This window comes from Manis pentadactyla, chromosome 4 (assembly GCF_030020395.1).
Source record: "Manis pentadactyla isolate mManPen7 chromosome 4, mManPen7.hap1, whole genome shotgun sequence".
In the NCBI taxonomy this organism is placed as follows: domain Eukaryota; kingdom Metazoa; phylum Chordata; class Mammalia; order Pholidota; family Manidae; genus Manis; species Manis pentadactyla.
Window position 1 is genome coordinate 101,733,125 of NC_080022.1, and position 23,485 is coordinate 101,756,609.

Genomic DNA, 23,485 nt, shown 5'->3' on the forward strand with positions numbered 1-23,485 from the left:
ACTATTTTCCCTTTCCCCATCTTCCCATTCCCCCATCCAATTTTCAACATGCTGAGGCTCAGGATCTCATTTATTATTTGAGGTTCAGTAGTTAAGTAAATTCACATTAATGATCAAAGTAAATATTTTTTTTGTTTTTTGCCTGACATTTTGCCAGGACTGTATGATCTTCCTTCCAGCCTTATACAGAGGGCACCCTGGACTGAACACTCTTTGCCTGTTTCCTTTTCTATTCCTCATGCTTTAACTCCTTTCTCTTTCAACTGAATGCTCTAAGGAGTTTGAGTAGAAACCACTCCCCCCACCACTACAGCTGGAGCTAGCAGCCCACCTGACCTTGAAGGGATGCTTCTCTAAGCCTTGAAGAAACCTGTACCCCTGTGACATTGGGAGTCTCGGGGTTCCTCATTCTGGTTGCTAGAGAGCACTGTGTGCGCATAGTTCCCAGGGCCCCATGGTTAGTAGGAGCAGACTGGCAGTGGGAGTCGAAAGTCAGGTGCTGATTTTCTCTAGTCTTGTCAATTCAGGTTGGATAACTGGACTCCAGAATTTCTATATGCATCATATAATTGAAATATTCATAATAACCATAGTCTAGTTTGACTACTAGCATTTACCTCTCTAGAACTAGCATGTGTCTGAGCTTTCAATGGGAAGGCCCGCAAGGTGAATCACTCTGGAATTTAAACTCCTGTCCAAGTAGCCTGTGGTGAGTAGAAAAGGTCATGACTGTGTAAGTAATCACTGTCTTGAGACACATTTTGGAACTTAGTGCATACTGTTTTATAATATTCTCTAGAGTGTGACTACCATGCTTTGGTGTTAGTGAGAGCATCAGTCCCAGAGCTGGTGACAAGACCAACAATGGTCCCTCTCTCCTAGAGCTTATGGTTTAGTTTTAGGAGAAATGCTTGAGTATTCCACATAATAGTATCAAGCATGACAGTAATAACAGCTAACGTGTACTGAATGCTCACTATGTGCTAGATATTATGGTAGTACTTAGCATTTAATCCTTGTCACAACCGATAAGGTAGATTCTATTCTTTCCCCATTTTGCTGCTGAGAGTTGAGATTTACAGGGATGAAGTAATTGCTCTGGGTCACCTAGTAGATAGGTGTCAGAGTGGGATTTCAGCTCTTGACACAACACTATGCTGCCTCCATGATGACCTGGAACACAGCAGGCCATTCTGACTAATGGAGTCATGGATGAATATCAACAATAATGTTCTCTTATCCTTTAATTGTGCAGATGGAGTCCAAAGTACATACCTACCAAGAACCTCTCACAGGTAGTAGTATTTTTAAACCTCTTTGACTTAGATATATATCTTGAAAACTTTTTTTTTTAAATAGCAAATGGTGGTGATTATCACAGGCTTTTGTTTTCAGTACTTAATACATCCGATGAGGTTGAGATGAACGGTAGCCAAAATTTATTCTTTCTTATATAGGACTAGGAGTTGAGACAAGTCTCTTTAAGCTGTCATCAACTTCTCAGAAAGACACTTCCTCAAGTTCTTCTTACATATTTCAAAAGATATCCCAAGGGAAACAGGTGTGTCAGAAGTTAAAAGAGCAAATAGATCAACTGAAGACTAAAGTAATATTTTTAAAGCTTATTATGAACAACAGAAGTAACAAAATTCAAACATAAGACACCATGCCATTAATGAAATACTGCATTTTTTTGCTACAGGTACAAGAATTTTCCAAAAGCATAGCACTGGACTTCCCTTATCATTTACCAGACAAGAGGCTGGTAATAAATTTTATCTAGTTTTAAAAATACTTATTAGTGAATTTGACATGGGTAAATACAAATGACTTTATAGCACCATGCTTCTTCTACATTGGTGGGAGTGGAAATACTCTGATAGAAAATGTTTTGCTGAAGATTATGCTATTTTTGTGTTACAGGGGCTAAGAGGGCTTAGAATTCTATTTTTACGTGTATTTAACATTCTGTCTTTCTCAAGCGATCTTTTACTTATGGCTGTTATTCTTCACAAGTCACCCCATAATAAATCTAAGACTATGGCAGTAGGTTCAAGAGAATAACTTATCAGTCATTATTAAGGGCCAGCCCATCCATAGTTGATGGGTCCTGGGAATATAGGTTATAAAAATTGCCAGTATCTGCTAGTACATAAAACTTTGAAAACTTAAAATCAGTATTGACATTATGCTTTTCAAACCAAAATCTTTGACTCTTACATCCTATCTTGTTGTTGCATCTAATCAAATCCCTAATTTGTGTGTAACTATCACAGTCTGTTCATCAGTGCCAGAGGCATGGGAAGCAGGAGTGGATCATTGTGAAGGGCCAAAAAGCTGAGACTGCTAGAGCCGGAAATGAGCAAAGTTGAAGATGGAATTTAGGTCATTAGGTCAGCAACAAGGCAGGTGGTCCAAAGTCCTGATGTAAAGGACATAAGCAAAGCTCAGGACAGGCTGTGCTTCAGGAACCAGACAGCATAGAGACAGACCAAGAAGGCCCAAATGTTAAGAGATACTGTTCATTATTCATTCATTCATCAAATTAATTAAATAACTCATTCATTTATTCAATAAACACTTATCAGATACTTCCTATGTCCCAGACTCTACCAGAACCCTCAGGATTTGGAGATGAAGAAACAATTTCTTTTTCAAGTGGTTTAGTCTCCTAGGAACAACAGACTGGTAAATAGACAAGTGACATGCAGCTTGAAAGATGTTACGTATGATGCTAATGGCAGTGTAGATGAGGCTTGCCCTTGCCAGTTAGGGGGCACTTCAGAAGCTTCCTGGAAGTGACTTCTGACCTTGGCACTATAGGAGGAATATGGGTGAGCTTGGCAGAGTAGGGGCAAAGTGTTCCAGGAAAAGGAGTCAGAGGGCGCAAAGGCACTGGGGTCAGTGCTCACAGGGTGAGGAACTGTTCGGCACTGTAACTGACCAGACAGAGCTCAGCACACATGCAGTGAGGAGGAAAGGAGGAGACTAGAGAGGGAGGCAAAGACTGCATCATGAAAGGCCTTTAAACCAAGCTAAGGAGCTTAGATTTCATCCTAAGGTTGAGGGGCAGGGCAACATAGGAGGATTTAAAGCTGAGAAATGGCAAGTATCATGGGGACAAGACTGTAGAAACAGAGACTGGCTAGGAAGCCATAGCCCCATAACGAGTTAAGAGGGCCTGAACCAAGGCTGGCAGTAAGGATAGAGAGGGGGGACAAATCTAAATTTTGAAGAGGCAGTGGCAGATTGAAAGGGATGAATAACGGAAGGCAGGAGGCTTGAAGGAGTTTCAGACTTTTGGTGCAACAACCAACGTCAGAAATAAAAGTGGAGGATCCAGTTCAGAGTGGGTGTGGGAGGCAGGCAGGAAGCAAGATGTCAAGTTCAGTTTGGGACATTTTGAGGTCCCTGTAGAACCACTGAAGAGGCCAGTAGGCAATTAAAGCAATGGATCTGGACCTCAGGGGAGTTGTTTGGGTCAGAAATGTAAGTTTTGGTTGAAATTGTTTCTGGGTTGAGGCTATGGGGTATATGAGGTTACCCAGGCAACCACACAGATTAAGTAGCCAGAAGACCAAGGAGAGAATCATGGGAAACAGCAACAAAGGGCCAGTAAAAGAAGAGGGGTCCACAAAGGAGACAGATGAGGAGGGACCCAAAAGATCAAGGCTGACCTGGAAGGGGCAAAGCTGCAGAAGTCAAGAGAAAAGAGGGTTTTAAGAAGCAGGGAGTGGGACACATCATCAAACATGTTCAAGGAAGGAAGGAAAGCAAGGTGTACACTGGACTTGACAACCAAGAGGTCATGAGGGACCCTGGGAAGCCTGGTTTTAATGAAGTGGGAGATTTATCTATAGAAGCCAGATTGTAGGAGTTAAGGAAAAAATGGTATAGGAGATCTCCAAAAGCCAGGGTCTCAGGAACTGGGAGAACAGAGACATTTAAAGGACTGAGCAAGGCAGAGGAAACTGGTTCAAGGCGCTATCCCTCTGAGGCCTCAGTTCAGGTAGTTTCTTCCTGATGTTAGAGGGTATGTGGAGATTCCTGCTGGGGCTGAGGGGAGAGTGCCAGTGACTCCTGGCAGTGTCAGCCTTCGCCTGAGAGTTCTAGGTTCCAGGTCCATTTGGTTCAGTGTTGGAAGAAAGCCAGCCAGGGCCAAAACTAAACCTTCTCAGCACGATCAGCACAGCACGGTAGAAAGTATTTGGACGTTGGAGTGTACACCCTAGTTCCATGTATTGGTTGTACATTCTTAGACATGTAGCATGTCTTTGCATCTCAGAGTTATGAGAATTAAATGAGGTACATTTATGGCTAGAAAACTGTGCCCTTTCTCTAAGATATTACACAATTTAAATTTCAAGATCCTAAATTATAATTCATAATTGGCTTTCTTGCCTTTTCTCTTTCCCTTAAACACCTCATTCCTTCTCATTATTTTAAGTGCCATTTTCATGCTACCAATTCCTAAATTACTAGTCCTAACTTCCCATCTATAACTCCAAATGTTTGTGGGTATCTTCACCCGGATATGCCGCTCTCTCTGAAAATTCTACCTCATTCAACACTGATGGCTTCATTCAGACTTGTTAGCCTTTCCGAATTACTGATTTTAGTCAGGAGTTTCACATTCTTCCCACCTCCCAAACTAGAAACCTGAGCATCGTCTGTGAGATTTATGTATCAGAGTCCTGGCAGGAACTGGCTTGCTTACCTCCCATGGAGTAGTTGAGGAGAGTTTAATAAGGCATTATTTTGCAACAGTGAACAATGTTAAGGGAAACCAGGTTAAGGGATGGAAAAAATCTCATGGAAGGAACAGTGGGCAGAAGGAACAGAAGATCAGGTACTGGAGTTAAGGAAGCAGCTATAGCTCCCTCAGCAGCTTTCAGTAGAGAGACACAGCCAGTCCACAATACAGGCGGGAGTAAGTCAGGGAGCTAAAGACCCCTACCTCATCCTTCCTCAGTTCCCCTCTTCTGCTATTGCCTTCCACTGGCTGAAATCAATCAAGGCCAGGTGCACAGGAGCCCGTTAACCTCGTCCACTGAAAGCAAGGCTCCTGGCTGCGGCAAAGAGATGGGGGATGCATCTGGGTGGAAAATGGAAAATGTCTATCACAAGTGTCATTTTTAATACTCTATAGCCAATAGGTTTCCAGATTTGTTTATTTTTTAATAAGAATGAATGATAATGATGAAGATGACAGCTACCATCTACTGCGTATGTACTAAGCTCCTGGCACTAAGCATTATCTCATTTGCTTTTTACAATATGAGGTGAGGTATCATCTCAGGTAAGCAAACTGAAGCCTAGAGTTCAAGTTCACTAAAAATCATACAATCAGTAGGTGATGGAGTCTGCACATGAACCATGGTGTATCTGATCCCATAACCCCACTAGTTATATTCCTGCCCTTGCCAGTATGTTTCTCCTTATCCTTTTGTCTCCATTTTCATGGACACTGCCTGGTCCAGGCCTCCTGAGAACCCTTCAAGCCTGACTTAAGTCTCACTTCTTCCACTGAGCCATGGCAAAGCACTCCAATCCATGATCTCTTTTCCCAAATGAAATAAAATCTTAGCCCAGGGACTGTGTCTGATAGAATTTTTGTCTCTCTCACACTTTTGGCCCAGGGCCAAGCGTAGGCAGGGCTCAGGGAATTTTTATGATGAGGCTACAGGGCCTCTACACACCAAGACAAGACCCTACCTGCACAGTTTAAACATTCATCTGTGCGAGGCTGCACATAGTGGTACCTGCAAGACCCATTCCAAGCTGTTCGCTAAACTTCCTTGAGTTTCTTCCCTGTCTCACTCTCCCATACCATAGACTCAAACTCAGGACCTTAAACTTAAGTTGCTTTGTAAAACCTTTGTGGCTTCAGACATACTTCCTAGAGTTCCAACTGCCTCCTCTACAAAACTGGGGTGATAATATCTAGTCTGCAATATTTACAACACTGATGTGTGAATTCAATATAATCATGAATGGGAAGGTGGTGTATAAGCTAAAAATCATTCTGCATATATTCAGGAATATTAATGTCCCATTAAGGAAGCTCAGAGGTCCTTGAGGGGGTTGTGGGAGAGGAATTTTAAGTAGCTACACTTCTCAGCTATGTGCTCTGAGGGGGTGGTGAATGTTGAGATGGCTCTCAGGTCGTCTGTTGTTTGTCAGACTCAAACGACACAGTTGCCAGGAAAGGGATGGTGGCTTCATTTTGTTACTACTTGAGTTTTGGGGAGAAATAACTACATGCACAGGATTACATGTGAATGATTCCAGTGACTGCATTGCTACAGGTCTTGGAGAAACTGCAGGGACATCTTGAACTGCTGGAGCAGGAGTTTCTGGACAAAACAGAGAAGCGTCTGACTTTGAAGCAGCATGACTCCACAGCTGTCTGTGGCTCTGATCCTGAAAGGTCAGGCTTAAACTGTGTGAGCTGGAGGGGTCAGAGGCGACATCCTTTGCGTGGGATACTGATGTGGCTACTGACTTAGTGCTTGGAAAGCCCCTGCTCTAGGGTCAGCAAAAACTGGGCCACCAGGGAACAGTGTCACTTCATGCATCTACTACGGAAATCCTGCTATGTGTAAAGTGCTGTGCTGGGCACTGACCCAGACAGAGCCCCCCACGCTCCCCCCCCCACAAATGAGCCATTGCCTCCTGAAGGAGATAGAGTGCCACCATTTTGCATTTTGTTGGATGTTGTTATAATTGATTCTGAGACCTAGAACAGCACAAGAAAACTCTAGAAAGGCCCACATGCTAACCCAGAGGGCCTTTTCTTCAAGCTCCTCCTGTCGTCTCCTTCACCCCACTCCTGCATTTATTTCCCCTGCCTGCTTCTTCTCTTCTGTCCCTCTTTCCCCTCCTTTTCTTTCCCAATTTTAAAGGGGCAGTGGGCAGGAGAGGATCATTGTTAGTTGGTTAATGTTGGGCTGAGGGACCTACAAATCCTGATAAAGGGAAAATGTTCAAGCTTACAGTTACTTCACATTAGAAACTTGGATGCACACTCATAGTGAAGTTTCCAGCTGGCTATTTTTATGGCATCATGCTCCGCTTTCTCCAATCCAAATAACTTGAAGATGTGTTCCAGGATGCAAGGCTAGGATTGTTTCCATATAATTTCCTGGTATGAATTAAAAGAATCCATTTAGCTGGCTTAATATTTGTACTTTCAGCTCTTTCTATTCATAGCATTTAACATGGAGTCATTCTTGATGCCAAAACATTTTAATAGTTTATATTTTGGCACTAATGTCTTGAGGTATTTTTCCCAAAGTATAATTTTACTACTTCAAAATGAATGAAATCTCTGTCTCCTGCTATTTCAATACTGAGAAACTAGACAGCAAGGGTGGGGTTTTAATAATGATTTTTTTCCCCAAAGGCTAGTTCTCCCCTACCCACCCTTGGGAAAAGAGATCTCCACATGCTTTCACTACTTGTTTAAAAACTAATAAAGGATATTTATTTTGCAAGGAATCCCACTTGCTTTGGTAGTTATTTTAAACACAGACCTCTGTGCACATTAAGACCAAGTTATGGAATGCCTCATTTATATCCCAGTTACACCCACACTGCGCCAGGCCCCAGCATAAATCAAAAAGTTTCAACTGCAATTATATCCCATATACAGGAGAAGTTTTCACACTAGGGCAAGGGAAGGACCTGGATCCTCCCAGAACTCAGAGCAAGCAAAGGTGGCTGGGCTCCTGTTCTAACACAGGCACGATGTGGCAATGAGCAGAACACCATACGACCCTCGAGGTCTTGGTATGTTGAGAATCCTCTAAATATTGAGTCTAAAAGCCACTCTAGATGGCTTTCTGTAGGTTTACTGACTGATTGCTCATTTAAGTGAGCAGTTGTGCTCCTACTCAGATCTTCTTATATTATCTTTAGAAGGTAATATGCAAAAATAGTGCTTTGGATCTCATGCAACTTGCTGGTCAGAATGGAGTCTGATAGTCATTTGATTCTCTCACACACTAACACCAGAAGCTGAGGAATCAACAAATGGGGTCTACCTCTAACAATCCCTTCTCCCTGTTATCAACATACAACCTTATCTTCTGCTTACAGAAAAGATCACAGTTTTCCTCAAAAATGTCTCTTCTCCTTCTCCAAATCTGCCTTTTCACCTCTTCTTTCCTCTTCCACTCATTTCCCCCCCTCTGCAGCCATGCTTCCCGAGCCCATCTCTTCCTGTTACCTTGAGTCCTTGCTCCATCACTTCCTTCCTTTAAATGTTCACCTCTCCTTATCCCCTGCTTGAGTCTCATCTGCCTGCTAGATCAGAACATATTTTCCTCCATTTTATTTGATTATCAATATGATTCTTCCATGATTAGATCTTTGTCCCACCACTTGTTGAACAGTACAGCCTTTCCCCATGGCTTGGAAAAGCCACTTTTACCATATACAAAACTTCCAAGTGTGTATGGGATGCCTCTACCCCATCCAATGGATCTTTACTTCCACTTCAACATTAACCACAGTTTTAAATTACTATACTTTAGTGTATATTTTGAAACATTTCTTCTTTTTAAAAGCTTCTTGAGCTGTTCTTGTACACCTTTCATACTAATAACCTCTATATTCAGCTCACCAAACTTCCTTAATAAAATTCCATTCGAATTTTATTTAGGATTGTGTTGAATTTACAGATTAGTTCAGTAAGAATTAAAATCTTTGTAATGAGTATTCCCATCCAGAAGCATAACATTTTGTTAAATTTATTCCTAGCTCATTTATAGTTTTCTGAGTATTGTTAGTAGATGTTTTCCCTAATCAATATATATAGGAAATAAAGAAAATTATATATTTAACTCATAGTGGGCTATTCTAGGGAATTCTGTTCTTAGTGTTTTGAATTTTAGTTGATTGTCCTAGCTTTAGGTAGGACATCTGAAAATAATGATATGTTCCCCAAACTCTCACTTTCCCTCTAAGTATTCATACTTTATATCTTTTCTTCCTTTCAATTCTTTCAAATCACATTTCTTTTTATTGCTTTATTTCATTTGCTTACATTTTCCAAAACAATATTGAATAATACTAGTGAAAACAATTTTTGTCATATTAATGGGAATGGGAATTCTTCTGAGTATAATGATTGTTCAAGTAGATAAACTTTATCAAAAATATTATCAGCATACAACAAAAACACTTTTTTGATAAAGCTTATCTACTTATCAAAAAACTATTCCAAACTTCCAAGGATGTTTTTTTCATTTGGGAAAATGTTTAATCAAAGAGGATTTGGCAATGTAATTTATCTCCTTTAACATATTAATATAATAAAATATCTTAATGTTTAATAACAGAATTAACTGGGAATGTTCTCCTTCTTTTTATGTTTCATAAGCGTTGCTTAAATTCTCTGTAGAACTCACCTATATCCCTATTGAATTTGGTGTAGATTTTGGGGGGTAGATTTTTGACAATCCTTTCTATCTTTTTTTCTCACTATTAGTTTTTTCATATTTCTTACCTCTTTTGGAGTAGATTTTAATAATTTATGTTTTCTGAGAGACTTGTCCATTTCATTTAGATTTTAAACAGTGTTGATATGAGGTTGTTCAATCCCATTTGATTTAAAATTTTTCTCCTGGTGTTTTTCCTTTCTCATTCTTAATGAAACTTTCCAATCAGACTTTCCAGTGGTTTATTTTATACTATTTTCAGAGAAAATGTTGTATTTTATTGATCAGATTCTTTTAAATTTCATTTATTTCTCCTTACTGTTATGAATCTCTTCCTTCTTTTGTTCTTTTTCCTATTTTAAATACTTACTTTATTGATTTTTAACTTTTCCTCCTTATAAATGCATTTTGACTATAAAGTTTCCTCAGAGTACTGCTTTTGCTAAACCACATTGGTTTTCATATGCTGTTTTCTTACTTATTACTCATATATATGTATGTTATTACATTATAAATGTAGATTATCCCTAATCTCCATTTTTTTTTTTTACCCAGCAAAAATGGGTTTATTGGGGAATAACAGAATTGCAATTCAGGACGTTCAAGCCACAGCAGAACTATAGGGTAGCCCAACCAGCAAGCAGAGGAACATTACTTTATGAAGAAGGAGGACAAAGTTGGCAAGGGGTTGTTTTGAAGGAAAGTCAAAATCAAGCCTAACCCCAATTTTTAATTTTTTATTTAACCAGTTATTTAGATGTGTTAAAATTTCTAATTATATATATTTTTTGAGGGGAGCTACCTTCTTGTGAGTGGTATAATTTTTAAGACTTATTTTTAGAGCAATTTTAGCTTCACAGAAAAATTGAGAAGACATAGACATTTCCCCTGTGCCCATGCCTCCACACGTGCACAGCCTCCCCCATTACCAATATCTTCCATCAGAGTGGTACATTTGTTATAACTGATGAACCTACATTGATACCTAACAACCATCCAGAGTCCATATTTACATTAGGGTTCACTCTGGTGTTGTACATTCTATGGGTTTGGACAAATGTATGACATGTATCCATCTTTTAAACCGAAGTACAGTTGTCATAATATTTATAATACTTTCAGATGTATAGAAAAGCAATTCAACATTTATATACAGAACAAACTGCTCACCATGATAAGTGTAGTTACTGACATGTATCCATCTTTATGGTACCATACTGAGAATTTTCACTGCTCTAAAAATCCTCTGTTGTCCACCTATTCATCCCTCCCCCTATCCCAACCCTAGCAAACACTGATCTTTCCATTGTTGCCACAGTTTTGCCTTTTCCAGAATGTCACATTGTTGGAATCATATAATATGTAGCCTTTTCGGATTGGCTTCTTTTGCTTAGCACTATGCATTTAAGTTTCCTCCATGTCTTTTCATTCCTTGATAGTTCTTTTTAGTGCTGAATAACCTTCCATTGTCTGGACATACCACAGTTTATCAGTTCATTTACTGAAAGACATCTTGGTTGCTTCCAAGTTTTGGTAATTACAAATTCAGCTGCTGTAAACATCTGTAAGTTTTTGTGTGGACATAGTTTTCAGTTCCTTTGGGTAAATACCAAGGAGCACAATTGCTGGGTAATATGGTAAGAAAGAAACCACCAAACTGTCTTTCAGTGTGTCTGTACCATTTTGCATTCCCCAACAATGCGTGAGGGTTCCTATTCCTCCACATCTTCACCAGCATTTGGTGGTGCTTGTAGTCCATATTTTGGCATATTCTAATAGTGTACAGTGGTATTTCACTGTTTTAATTTGCATTTTCCTAATGACATGTGATGTGGAGCATCTTTTCATATGCTTATTTACTATTTGTATATTTTCTTTGCTGAGGTGTCTGTTAAGGTCTTTAGCACATTTTAAAATTGTTTTTTTCCTCATTGTTGCATTTTAAGAGTTCTTCGTATACTTTGGACAACAGTCGTTTATCAGAAATGTCTTTGCCAGTATTTTCTCCCAGTTTGTGATTTGTCTTCGCATTCTCTGGGCACTGTCTTTTGTAGGGCATAAATTTAAATTTTAATGAAATCTAGCTTATCTATTAATTCTTTCAGGAATATGTTTTTGGTCTTATATCTCAAAAGTCAAACCATAACCAAGGTCATCTAGGTATTTCTCTAACATTATCTTCTAGGAGTTTTATAGTTTTGCATTTTATGTTAGGTCTAGGATCCACTTTAATTTTTGTGAAGGTCTGTGCTTAGAATCTTTATTTTGCCTGTGGATGTCCAGTTGTTCCACTGTTTTTTGTTAAAAAGATGATCTTTGCTCTATTGTATTGCCTTTGCTCCTTTGTCAAAGATCAGGTGACTATATTTATGTGGGTCTATTTCTGGTCTCTATTCTGTACCTTTGAACTATTTGTCTAGTCTTTTACCAGTACCACACTGCCTTGATTACTGTAGCCTTATAATAAGTCTTGAATTTGGGTAGTATCAGTCTTCCAACTTTATTCTTGTCCTTCAATATTGTGTTGGCTATTCTGGGTCTTGTCTCTTCATACAGACTTTAGAATCAGTTTGTCAATATCTACAAAAGAATTTGGTGTATTTTGACTGGGATTGCATTGAATGTATAGAACAAATTGGGAAGAAAAGACATCTTGACAATCCTGTCTTCCTATCCATAAACATGGACTATCTCTACATTTATTTAGTTCTTTGATTTCATTCTTCAGAATTTTTTAGTTTCCCTCATATAGCTCTTGTGCATATTTTGTTAGATTTATACCTAAGTGTTTTATTTTTTTGGACTTTAATGTAAATAGTATTGTTTTTAATTTCAAATTCCACTTGTTCTTAGATGGTTTATGGGAAAATGATTAATTTTGGTATATCAACCTTGTATCCTGCAACCTCACTATAATTATTATTAATTCTAGGAGTATTTTTAACAATTCTTTTGGATTTTTTCTGTAAACAAAGAGAGTTTTATTTCTTCTTTCCAATCTGTATGTCGTTTATTTCCTTTTCTTGTCTTACTGCATTAGTTAGGACTTCTAGTACAATGTTGAAAAGAAGTGGTGAGAAAGGACATCCTTGCCTTGTTTTTGAGATCTTAGAAGAAAAACAGTGGTATAATTTTTAATGTTTTGGAATTTATTGAGATTTTTCTTTGTGGATTAATACAAGATAAATTTTTATAAATGTAATAGATTTGAGGAAAATGGATGTACATATATGTACACATACCTATAGATCAAGCTTATTAATTAAGTTATTGAGATAATTCATGTCCTTTCTTTTTCAATTGATATGTTATTATTTCATAGAACCATAGCTCTTAGAACTCAGACATCATCAAGTACAGATAAGCAGAGTAGTGTTATCCCATGTTATAGTTGAGACATTGGAAGCACAGAAAGATTAAGAGATTTGCTCAGGGATTTACAGCTAATGAGTAACAAGATGAGTATTAGAGCCCAGACCTTAGGAGTAAAACTATAAATAGGATGTCTGTCAGGGTGGGTATCCATTATCTTTCCTGTCTAAAGACAGACTGCATTAATAATATAGATTAATGCTATATTCAAGAACTGTTGTTACTAATTAGAATGTTGACTGTGTACACAATGAGATGCCTGTTTATGTTTTCTTAGAAAAACAGAATGTGAAATCTTCCAGTTGGAGATGTTACTTGAAGATGCTAAAGAGAAAATTAATAGAGGCAAATATACTTCAGCTGTCTCTCTTCCTATGAGTTCTCCAATTATCCTGGATGACTCGGCATCTGTATGCTCTCCACCCTCAAATGAAGTAATATACTAACCTAAAGTCTAATTTTGTGCCAGGCAAATTATTTTTATGCATTTACAGAATTGTAACTCATAGAATCACAAATTCCATTTTAATGTTTCATGAAAATTTAACTTTCCTAAGTTCCATGAATTGTATTATTTAAAATGGAACCAGCTTTTAAAAATTAGAAGCTATTTCAAGTGTTGGTTTTTGAAATATCTTTATTAGTTTGGGATACAACAATGCATTTTAAACTGATGAACCACTGAAGAGCTATTTCTTCTGGCTGACTAGTAACATTTTTGTGAATTGTGCCCAGAAGAAATAATTTTTCTTAACAGTTTTGTGCTCTCTCTTCTAAAGAATAGCACACTCAGGGAAAGAACTATTTCCGATGAGTCCACTTCTGCATTTTCTCTCAAGTTAAACTCTTTTGGATGGTCTACACAGGCAAGATTAGGAATTCAAATCAATTACCACTGTCTTTCTATACTTTTTGCTGTTGTAGCCTTAACTATTAGAACATTTCAGACTAAAAGTTCTGAGAAACTGAATCATCTGAATAATTGCCTCAAACTGACTCTTTTGTTTCAGACGGTATTTAAAGACACAGCCTGTGGTATTAAAAGCTTGAATAGGTTTTTGTTAGAGTTAAGAACAAGATGCTGAAGATTATATAAACATCAGCGCTTCCAAAAAAAAAAAGTGTTTGCCTCCTGAAAGCCCTTTCCCGTTGAGTGCAAAATCTCAATCATTTATGGCCCAGCTTCAGAAGTGAGGCCATTTATAACAACCTTGACACACACATCCCCACCCCAGGCAGAATTCTTCTCCAGCCTCTGTGTCCCCACAGCACTATGGCTCATTTGTCCTGTGCCTTTGTACCTATCTTTGTATCCCGAACATCTGATTGAATGCCTGGTATAGAGTGAATGCTCAAGATAGCAAACTCTGAGCCCTTGTGGATTTATCGAGGAGTTTCAACACTTTGCCAGCTGTCTCCAAGGTTCACAGAATGTTATCCCTCTAGCCCTGAAGCTGAATTAGCTGTAAGGTGGTGTGAGGGAACCTAGTGAGCTTTCTGCCCAGAAGCTTCCTCAGGTCTGGGTTTACTTGTCTTTAGTTGGTCCCAAGTTTACAGCAACTGTTGTGCCATGATAACTATATAACTTTATGGTAAATTTCCCTGAAGAGCCTTGTGCTAGTATTATTCATTCAGCAAATATTTATTGCTAAATGCTAGGACTTTTCTGGGTATTGGGGATACAACATAAACAAGGCAGACCCATCGCCTGCTGTCAAGATGCTTACATTTCTGTGAGGTGCACATAAAATGAACCAATCAAATCAACTTGCAATCATAGAATGTTAAAAGTGCCATGCAAAAAGTAATCATACATTCCTTATGGCTCTGAAGCTAGATTGCCTGTGTCCAAACACTGGCTCTGTCATTTATCAGGTCTGTGACCCTGGGAAAACTACGTAAACTCTCTGTGCCTCGGTGTCCTCCTCTGATAATAGTACTTGTCTAAGTTCTAACTGTTCTGAAAAAAGGCTTTGCAAAACTGTAAAGCTCTGAATCAACTGGATTATTATTGTTTACTGCTTGTAAGTTTGTCATTATCATTTTAGACCCAGGGATTTTAATTCCAGTATTTCCAATTCATTCATAGTGAAATGATTTCAAGTGTGGTCCTCAGACCAGCAGTACTTGCATCACCTGGCAGCTTGTTAGAAATTGTTATGATGTTTAAATGAATTGATATAGGTAAGGTACTTAAAACAGGGCCTGGCTCCTAGTAAGCACATTGCCTGTGTGCTAGCTATCAAGACTAAGTAATAGGCTATGACTCAAAGCAACTCACCTTGTACCAGTTGGTATGAAAGGGCATCAGGAGGGACTGGGATGAGACAAGTGCATCTGCCTTTACTACAGGAAAACAGGTAGTCAAGACCGTGCAGGCCTTGAGTGTGATAAACCATCAAGGCCCTGTGAGCTGGATGTTCATGTTACTGAAGACGGTTATGGCTGGGGTCTCTGACAGCAGCTTGAATGAACTCGCTAACCTATTGGATTCTGGTCACAACTCTGGAAAGGGGCAGAGGTATGATACACTTTGATAGAAAAACAACTGGCTGCCATGTATCACTCCTTGCTGGCTACAGAACCCATCACTGGAATGGCCCCGATAAAGGTAATAACCACCTGTCCCATCTTGGGGTGGGTATACGAGATTGGACTCAAAAGCCAAGGAGTGGTGTGGCACAAACGGCCACACTGGCCAAGTGGGGTGCTTACCTACAGCAGCGTAGTGCCCTCTCTAGTAGCCCCTTGAGTGAAGAACTCCAACGCTTATTGGGGCCAAGGGCATATACTAGTGAAAAGCAGGAAGAACTTGCTTTTGAACCATTAGTAGCAGAGAGTCCCTACTGGGAGAGAAGAGCCCCTATACCCAAAGATGCATGGTACACAGATGGCTCCAGCCATGGGAAGCCCCCAAAATGGAAGGCCATAGCTTTCTATCCTAAGACGGAGACAATATGGATGGAAGATGGTGAGGGGAAGAGCAGCCAATGGGCAGAGAGTTGTGGGCTGTGTGGCTTGTGATCAGCCAGGATCCCTCCCCTATAGTTGTCTACACTGACAGCTGTCTATCGGGGCTTGACCCTGTGGCTACCAACCTGGTACCATGCCTTTGGGGGCAGGAATTGTGGCAAGACTTATGGGCCTGTGGTCAGAGTAAAACAATTACAGAATACCATGTGACAGATCATTTGACACTGGCATCTCCAGGAAATGATGAAGCAGATAAATTGGCCCAGATACATTGGTTAGAAGGAAAGCCTGCCTCTGATATAGCCCAATTCTTACATCAGCATTTATTGCATGTGGGGCAAAAGACAATGTGGGCTGTAGCCCATCGGTGGGTCTTGCTTCTTCCCTTTGAAGAAGTCAGTAGAGTCCTACAGGAGTGTGTCGTGTGCTCCAAAAGGGACTTACACTGAATTCCACAGCAACATGGGACAATAGCTAAGGGGCTGATACCCCTTGTCAGGTGGCAGATAGACTATATTGGGCCTCTACCTGTGTCAGAAGGATACTGGTATACCATGACTTGTGTGGACACAGCTACTGGACTTCTGGTTGCTTTTCCTACCCATTATGCAGACCAGTAGGTGACCAAAAGAGACCTGGAGCCTCTCTTTGCCGCCTATGGCCGACCACAGGTAACTGAAAGTGATCAGGGCACCCATTTTACTGGACATACACTGCAAGAATGGGTGCGACAGCTGGGAATCAAGTGGAAGTTTCGTGTGCCATACAATCCTACTGCAGCAGGCATGATAGAGAGGCACAATGGCTTGTTAAAATCTGGACTAAAGTCAGATACCAATAGTCTGCAGGGATGGTCAGTCTGCTTATGGACCGTGCTACAGTGTTTGAATGAGAGACCCAAAAGGGAGCCCTGAGCTTTGTAGACATCTTAACACATATGGCTGCCTCCCCTATACAACTGCAAGTACAAACCAAGGAAGAATCGTTGAAGCTGAGGTTTGGCCACCAGAAAAAATATCTTGCTGCCAGCAGCAACTGCATTAATCCCTGGAGACTCCATTGAGTGGGCGTGGCCTTGGACCTTTTGACACATGGACCAATGATGGCTGGCTCTCCTGGCACCTTGGAGACAAGGCCTGGAAGCTGGCCTCCTGTGTATTCCTGGAATAACAGCCGAGTGGCCACCAAAGGTCACAGTAGTATATCCTGAATGGCCAGAAGGTAGGAGCATCTTACCAGGGAGTTTTGTTTTGTCATTATGGCCAATACATGCACCTCCTGTAGCACTATATATAGATCCTTCAGTAACCCCCATGGGGAGAGGTGTAAAAATATGGTATACTTGACCTGGAAGGGACCCTCTTCCTGCTACAGTCCTATCATAGGACCACTCTCTTGCATGCATCCTACCCAATGGACAACATTTGCCTATGTTGGTGTCATTAAAACATGTGTCTTATCGCCACTAAGTTCTTTGTGGATTGGGAACTTCTTTTGACTTGAGGATTATTATAAATTTTGTTTAAAATCTTGCTGTATCTTAAGTTTTGTTATTATCTCTAAGTTGTTGTTATCCTCTGTTGCTATTGTGGAATCTGGTTACAGTGCTCCAGCTTTCTCGCACAGGGACCATTGCGGAAGATTGAAAGCATGTAAGGTGAGAATCCTGGAGGGGTGGAGTGTGGGGAAATTGGAGTTCCTATGGCCAAGACCCTCACTGAACTTAAACCACTTGATAATGTAACTGTCCTGTTCCTAGGCTACCGCTTCCACACCTTTAGGCAATAAGTTATTATTGTACCATGTAGAGAGCTCGGCCCAGTGCTCTGGGCAGGGGCAGAGACACTAGTGCTCGACCTTACTGCTGGGAGAACAAGCTGCTAATAAACCCTTCACCCCAAGAATGTTCTACTGTCATTTCTTTGGTCACACTGAATCCATAGTGAACTTGCCCGGGGCTGAGACCCACTGGCAAGACAGCAAAAGCCAAATAATCCCCCAAAGAAGGGCTCCCAGACAGATTCAAGAACTGATTCTAAAATTCAAACTGCCTTTTTTGAAAACCAGTCTCACCAGGTCAAATGGCAATGAGGCTATCTTTTGATTCCAGGATATGTCCAGCAGCCCAGTCCTGCTCTGCTGGCCCTTTCCCTGGGCTCTAACCACAGCCAGTGTTCAGAAGGTCACTCTGAGGGGGCATCCTCAAACTCACCTGGCTCCTGTGCTAACGATGTCCTGGGGGTTGTGCTGGTGAGAGCTGCCTGTGTCGCCGATATTTCCCACTTGTTCAGTGCGTAAGATAAACTTTTCTGAGGTATCTGTTCTAGACCAGGGCTTCTCCAACTGTAGTGTGCCTAGGCGCCATGTGTGGATCATACTGAAGCACAGGCTTTGATTCAGTAGGTCTGGGGTTAGCCTGAAATTCTGTATTTCTAACATGCAGCTGGGTGATGGGCTGCTGGTCTGGGGGCCACACTTGGGAGATTGTTTCACTATGAATGAATTGTAAATACTGGGATTAAAATTCCTGGGTCTAAAATGATACTGACAAATTTATAAGCAGTAAACAATAATAATTCTGTTGGCTTAGAGCTTTACAGTTTACAAATAGTTTTTGCAGAAAGAGTTGGATGCTTAGAAAGGTGGGATTTGCTCAGGGCCAATGACTGGACATGTCGGATCCCAAGTCTCCCAACTCAGGTGGAGGGCACCTTCCTACATTCTGCTAAGGTAAATCTGCCTTAAATGTGAAGTGCAAGGGGATCCCCATAGGCCTAGAAGTGATCAAGGAAAACACAGGAGAAAAAAGGAGGCAAAAACTTTATCTTTTAAGTTGTAAGAGCAATATATGCTTATGGCAAAAAAAATTGCAAAATAGAGAAAAGTATAAAGAACATTTTCCTGAGAGAAAAAAATCACTAGTATTTTAGTGTATATCTGTACAGTCTTTTTTTCTCTGCATACACATTTTTTGCAAAAATGAGGTCATTCTATATGTATTGTGTTATGATCTGCTTCTTCATTTAACATTACATTGTGGGCATCTCAACAGTCACAGAATAAACCTACAACTTCATTCTTAAGGACTGCATTGCATTTCACTATATAGTGTTCTCTGGTTCATTTATTCAGTCCCTTTTACTAATGGACATTTCATTTTGCCTAGTTTTTTCATATTATAAACACTGCTTCAGTTACATCATTTTATAAAGTATATATAGTTTATTATTTTATAAACTTTCGGCCATAGCTGATTGTTTCCTTTGACTAGAAGGCTAGGAATGCAGTTAATGGTTCAAAATGTACACATTGAAAACTCTGACAAACTGGCTTTTAACAAGGGAGTGCCCTTCACAGGCCACAGCAGAGTGTGGGGATAGAGGCATCTCCTCCCTGAGCAATCCAGGTATATGTTTTTTTTTTCATTCCAACCTTCGCTAAAGTGATAAATGAAATTTTGGTATCTTATTATCTTAATGTGGTTTTTTTTTACTATTTGTGAAATTTAACCTATTTTCATATGTTTTTTAGCCATTCCATCACCTCTTTGACAACATTTTAACTAATGCTTGCAAAACCAAAATCATAGTCATTAAAAAAAAAAAGGCAGACAACTTGGAAAATATTAAAAGCAACTAATGGTCAGTATTGAGATTTTTATTATACAAAATGCCCTGACATGTGCACAAAGGAGCAGTGAAATTATGGTTAGGAGCACAAGCATTCAAGGTAAAAGGTTCAAGTCCCAGCTCTGCCACTTAACTCTGTGTGACTTTGCCAAACTGCTTAAATTCTCTGAGCCTCAGATTTGTTATTCACCATTAAAATGGGGACAGTGTGCCAAGATCATGGGAAGGAATAAGGGAGACTGTATGAGAAGGGCTTGGCATAATGAACAAGCAATAAATGGTTGTTTTTATAAATAAGAAATCCTCCAAGTTATAAACACTGAAATCCTCCAAGAAACTAATGGAAAATGGATATGAACTATAAGTCTCAAGTAGGAAAAACAACCAATAAGTAATCATTTGAGAAAATGTGTATCTTCTTTAATAACAGGCAGAATGTTAATTAACACAAGTTAGCACCTCCTCTTCCTAAATTAACAAAAACATTTTAAAGTGACAATTCCTGATGCAGAGGAATGTGTGGTCAAACTGAGCCACTCACATTGTTGGAAGCTGTGTAACTCATACAACTTTTGAAGAAAGCAATTTGGCAACACGTATCATCACGCAAACATGCTTCAAACCTTTGTTCCAGACATTCCCTAAGGAAATACTGCAAAATATGAAAAAAAACTATCTGTACAATGATGCTTAAGCCAGCATTGTTTATAGTGGTGAGAAAAACATGTTTGTTTTCTGTTTTATATAAAAGGTAAAGCTATAGTAAAAAAAAACCCCACACTGGATGATGTTAGCCCTTTCAGTTCAGTAGTATAATTTGTTTAAAAGGGACATAAGCAATAATTAGGCCTCTAGATGGTCCCTAAACCATGTTTTAATTCAGTTTAATACAATTCTTTGGAAAAGCTTTAGAGCTTTACTCACTAGTGATAAGACTGACCTGAAACTCATCTTCTTAAATCTGTTCATCCTCTGGTGGAACTGGGGGTAATTTTAAACTAAAGGAAAGAAAAAGAGAGAAAAGTATTCTCTCATCTGTAAACTAGATTTTTTAATGTTTGGAGAAGGAAAGAAGTCTAGCTGGTGTCTAAGCTTGCTTTCTCCAAGCCTCAGGCCATTGCAGCACAGACCTCACTGAACCAGAAATCAGAATGAGGGAGCCCCGAAGTGGGGAGTGTGGCCCAGCCCGAGCTGCTGGCCAGGCTGTGCACAAGCTGCTGGGATGAGTCACCTCCTCTGTCACATCCACATCTGTGTGCGCTTTGCTTTGTGGTGCAGGTGGATTCCAGCAATGCCTTGGGACAGGAGACACATGCAGAGACCACCAGGTCAAGCTGTGCCTTTTACCACCGGGTCCTTGAATGGTGAGGGCTTCTTGTTGCTAAATTCCCAGGGTGGGATGTATCTTCGGTGAGAGTAGGCCTCAGCTAACTGAATGGGTGCCAGAAGCCACTGGCCAAAGTATAGAACCACAGACCTCAGGGCTGACACATAGTCAGCCTCCCCCTCTCTTTATAAATCTCCCTCCTGGTGGTTCTCAACTGGGGAGAGCACCAAAGTCACCAAGGAGATTTTTAAATGGGACATGTTCTTTATGAAGCTTGCTGATGTATATACTGTTTAAAGGATATTTTATATATGCAGATAAATTATATATAAACATGTAAATTGCCTCTCCGCAGCTACTACATCTGCCTCACCAGGGGTGGGGGATGTTTGAAATCTGAAGTTTCTGTCTGTTAGCAAGAGTCGCTACCTCTAAGCTCAGGAGATCCTGTTGTCTCTGGCCAAGGCTTGGCTCATTTACCTTTGAAAGGTCAAGAGTCAAGGAGGGAGGCGCTGTTTACAGCTGCTATTACGTGTACACAAAGGACTCTAACAGCAGCAAATGACAAGGTCTGGAAGACTGAAGCCTCCTTTTACAAAGTGTTCCACAAGGGGAACAGGCGCTTGTCGTAAGTGTTCTAGTGAGTTTCCACCCCCTAAAGAAAGAAACAGCATGGTGTTTGTGCTAAAAATTGCCGTGTGTCAACTGGTGCAGACCAAGGCTTTAAACCAGTATGTCAGTCATCAGCTTTGACTATCCTTTAAATACAGGGAGCACCAGTGATGCCTGTTCCCTGAGTTATTCCAGACCCACTATTTTTATTTATTGGATTAAAATTTAGATTTTTGATTTTTTTTAGATTTTATTAAGTATAGTAAAAATAGCTTCACATTTAAAAAACATTTTGATTAAGCATTCAAGGTACTAAATGTTTCTCTTCCAAATTCCCAGTCTAAACCCTACAGAATCACTCAAGTACGAGGACAGACACCAATATTCCAGAGTAAATTTTGTGCTTTATGATGGACAAGATGGAAGGGAAAGCACAAGTGCAAAATTAGATTTAACAGTCAAGCTACTGCTAGGGTGTGATGTGGAGATGTACATGATTTATAACTTGAAGTCTTGGTAAGCTACAGAACCCCCGAGAAATTAGTTGAATAGAGGGCTATATATGTATATATGTATCTCCTCTTTACTCTTTTAGATCTCTCTCAGATGGGACATGTTCTTTATGAAGCTTGCTGATGTATATACTGTTTAAAGGATATTTTTATATATGCAGATAAATTTTATATATATATATATATGACATGTAAATTGCTTATCCCTTTGTATTATTTCTGATGCAGAATTTTGGATTACGAGTACACTTCAGCTACTTTATCTTGTTGAAAAACTGTCTTCTCAAGTAGAATTGCCCTCAGCTGTTATGTTTGGCAAGAAGATTTTAGTGCACAAAGAAGCTTCAAAGAGGCAGAAAAAAAGAAAGTCATGTGTTGGCCTGAGTTTCACTTGAGTGAGATCCAGGTTTCCACTTTGGACAGCAGATGTTCAAATGCCCCAGAGGAGGAGGGTGGGGACAGAAAATGAGGTGAGAAAATATGGGACTCAGGAGGAGAGTATGTTTTTCCAAAAGGAGGGAAAGGGTCTGGCTTTTCAGCCCACAGTCCCACAAATTCCAGGCTCGTCGCTTCTCCCCACCGGCAGCTGGCCAGGGCGCAGCTGGTCCCCAGTGCGTTTGCCGAGTGCATTTGCCAAGCGACGCCGGAGGCTCTACCCTCGGGACGGGGACGGGTAAGACTCGTTCCTGCCCAACCGCTGCATACAGGGTATACAGACATCGTGCACACAGTGCCCTCCACACTGTAACCCCAGGGGCTGTTACTGTACCCCCCGGGCTGAGCAAGAGCTTTGCAAAGAATGGTTAATTAAAATTCCTTTGGAGGAGGTAGAACTTCCTGGAAAGAGGTAGGCTGAAACTGCAGACAGTTCAGAGGAAGAGTCCTGGTAAATGACTGTTAGATGCCCCCTGGTGGACTTGTACAGGTAAAATTAACCCCACATGCTCCCACAGCCTTTAGCCCCATAGACATGGGACGAAATTCACCTTGCTGGACTTTTGGACACATTCACCTTGTACGTCTGGGGCCAAAGCTCTGTGACCTGGTACTGATGTATGGTATAGCTGCTTCCCCTGATGAGAATTGACTCTGAGACATGAACTCCAAATGTTATCATTCCAAACTTGAAGTTTCTGTGTTTTATATGTGTGTGTGATGATTAGATATCATCCTCTGGGGAACAAAACAGATTTAATGTTTGGTATACATATTCTTATTCGGTCAAATTGTGCTGGGGCCATGTCTTGGAGGGGAGCTCTCAGACAGTTCGAGGGGACCTGTGTGGAGGATGACATGCCTTTCCCACATTGCTCCAGGCTCTCACATAAGAAATTTAACATTTTAGTTTTATTTTTACCAATACTCTTCCTCTATTAGAAGTGTGCTGAAAGCTTATGGGATCTTATGCACTTTTTTAGGGGGGAAAAAGTGGAGAAAAGCCACAGAAGGAACAGCTGTGGAAGGTGTCCCATTACCATTCAGGAAAAGGCACTGCGTCCAGATTCAATTCTCAGTAAGTTGAGGGGCCTGGGGCTATGCGCACTCAGTCTTCAGGGTCCCTCTCCATGGGGTCTGCTCGTTGTGGGCTGCCCACCTTTCCTTCAGCTCAGTGTTCTT

At 40.3% G+C, this 23,485-nt stretch overlaps 1 long non-coding RNA gene across 2 annotated transcripts in view; it reads left to right on the forward strand.

The window, feature by feature from the left end:
- The window catches only part of LOC130683393 (uncharacterized), a 106,006-nt gene that overhangs the window by 6,205 nt on the left and 76,316 nt on the right, over window positions 1-23,485 (forward strand). The window contains exon 2 of one of the 2 annotated variants that reach the window (XR_008997094.1): window positions 23,287-23,381. The exons of the other annotated variant lie outside the window; for it this stretch is intronic. This is a non-coding gene — a long non-coding RNA (uncharacterized LOC130683393). The remainder of the gene's footprint in view (window positions 1-23,286; window positions 23,382-23,485) is intronic. 2 annotated transcript variants of the gene reach the window in all.